Source organism: Penaeus vannamei, chromosome 8, assembly GCF_042767895.1.
Source record: "Penaeus vannamei isolate JL-2024 chromosome 8, ASM4276789v1, whole genome shotgun sequence".
Lineage (NCBI taxonomy): Eukaryota > Metazoa > Arthropoda > Malacostraca > Decapoda > Penaeidae > Penaeus > Penaeus vannamei.
The window spans coordinates 4,213,999-4,216,498 of record NC_091556.1 but is presented as its reverse complement, the minus strand read 5'-3'; the positions used below and the strand labels follow the sequence as shown (position 1 = coordinate 4,216,498).

At 44.0% G+C, this 2,500-nt stretch overlaps 1 protein-coding gene across 1 annotated transcript in view; it reads left to right on the top strand.

The window, feature by feature from the left end:
* LOC113826973 (proteoglycan 4-like) overlaps nt 1-2,500 on the top strand; it is an 18,104-nt gene that overhangs the window by 7,878 nt on the left and 7,726 nt on the right. The gene's annotated exons all lie outside the window — the stretch shown is intronic.

Genomic DNA, 2,500 nt, shown 5'->3' with positions numbered 1-2,500 from the left:
CCTCCTCTTCCTCCTCCACCTCCTCCATCCCTCCTCCTCCTCCTGCTCCCCCCCCCATCCTCTAGGCCCGTTGCCCAGCGTGTGAATCGGACAGGTGTGCTTGGCTGTCTCTTGGCTGTCTCTCTCCGTCCTGCTTAGTGTCTGTCTGTCTGTCTGTCTGTCTGTCTGCCTGTCTGTCTGTCTGTCTCGTGTCTGTCTGTCTGTCACGTGTCTGTCTGTCTGTCACGTGTCTGTGTCGTAATTGCCTCTTTTGTTTTTCCGCCCCGCAACCCCCCTCTCTCCCCCCCTCCTCCCCCTCCTCCCCCTCGTCTCGGGGTGTGATTGGTTGGGGATTGTGTTTACGGTGATGGAGGGGTGTTGGTGGGGGGTGGGGGGTAGTGGCTAGGGTACGGGCCGCGGTTAAGTGCGTTTTGTTTGTTCCTTTTTTTTTTTTTTTTTTTTTTTTTTTTTTTTTTTTTTTTTTTTTGGTCTGTCGTCGGTGTTGTTGTTGTTGTTGTTGTTGTTGTTGTTGTTGTTGTTGTTGTGGGCTGGAGTTGACATAACGGGGCGTCGGGGATTGTGTCCGAGGGGGGTGGTCAGTCTGGGTGGGGGGGGAGGTTATGTTGGTGGTGGTGTTGTTGCTTTTTTTGTTGTGATGGCGGTTATTGTCGTTATAATTGTTGTTATTGTTATTATTATGGTTCCTATTATTATTGTTATTGTTATTGTTGTTATCGTTATTATTATTATTATTATTATTATTATTATTATTATTATTATTATTTTATTATCATTATTATTATTATTATTATTATTATTATTATTATTATTGTTATTGTTATTGTTGTTGTTATCATTACTATCACTATCACTTTCACTATTACTATTACTATTACTACTACAACTAGTACTTATACTACTACTACTAGTACTTTCATTATTATTATTTATTTATTTGTTTGATTGTTATTACTTATGCAATTTACTCTGGCTATTTTATTTTTGGTAGTCTGGTCTCCCTTGATGTTGTTTGTGTGTCTGTCCGTCTCTGTCTACCTGTCTGTCTGTCTGTCCGTCTCTGTCTACCTGTCTGTCTGTCTCTGTCTGCTGTCTGTCTGTCTCTGTCTGCTGTCTGTCTGTCTCTGTCTACGTGTCTGTCTGTCTGTCTGTCTCTGTCTGCTGTCTGTCTGTCTGTCTGTCTGTCTCTGTCTACCTGTCTGTCTGTCTCTGTCTGCTGTCTGTCTGTCTCTGTCTACGTGTCTGTCTGTCTCTGTCTACGTGTCTGTCTGTAGCGCGGAGAGTTAGGAAGAAAGAGAGGTTTTGGTTCGGCCTCATATATATATATATATATATATATATATATATATATATATATATATATATATATATATATATATATGTATATATATATTTTTTTTGATTATATATATATATATATATATATATATATATATATATATATATATATATATATAAATTGATGGCTTTATATATATTCTGATTTTTAAGATCCTTAGAAGCCCCAGTGAAAATGATGAATAAAAATTTGGAATGAATGAATAGAAAATCAGATGAAAGATATGGAATCGAGGGATTGAGAGGGATAGGCCTATATGATCTGATTTCATGTATTGACTTTTGTTTATTTATTTATTTATTTATTTATTTATTTAAATCCCCGGCGTCCTTGTGAAGGTCTCTGGGTATCGGGAAGGGGTGGGGGGGGGGTTGCAGAGGGATGGGGAGGGGGGTAAGAGTGAATAGTATGGGCGAGATTGAGGGGAGGGAGGGAGAGAGAGAGAGAGAGAGAGAGAGAGAGAGAGAGAGAGAGAGAGAGAGAGAGAGAGAGAGAGAGAGAGAGAGAGAGAGAGAGAGAGAGAGAGAGAGAAGAGAGAGAGGGGGGGGGGGCGGATTGGAAGGAGGGTGAAGACAGAAAGGATGGGCAAAAAGGGAGAGAAATAGAGAGAGATGAGAGAGAGAGAGGAAAAGGGGAGAGAGTGAGAGAGAGAGAGAGAGAGAGAGAGAGAGAGAGAGAGAGAGAGAGAGAGAGAGAGAGAGAGAGAGAGAGAGAGAGAGAGAGAGAAAGAAAAAGAAAAAAAGGAGAGAGAGAGAGAGTAAGCAGGGACGGGCACGGGGGTATGAGAGAAGAGAATGGGGGGATGGGGGAGGGTGGGTGGGGGGTGGGGGTAGGTAAAATCCGTAGCCTAGCCCCGGGCGGAGGAGAAACCCCGGCGTATGTAGGGCGCCCTCCTCCTTCTCCTCCTCCTCCTTCTCCTCACTCGTCGTCCTCCTCTTCTTCTTCTTCCTCCTCCTCCTCCTTCTCCTCACTCGTCGTCCTTCTCCTTCTCCTCACTCCTCCTTCTCTTCCTCTTCCTCCTCCTCATTCCTGCTCCTCCTCCTCCTCCTCACTCACTCCCTCCTCTTCCTCCTCACTCCTTACTCCTCCCTCCTCTCCTCCCTGTTCTCTCCACCACCTCCTCCTCACTCCTCTTCCCTCCTCCTTATTCCTGCTCCTCCCTCT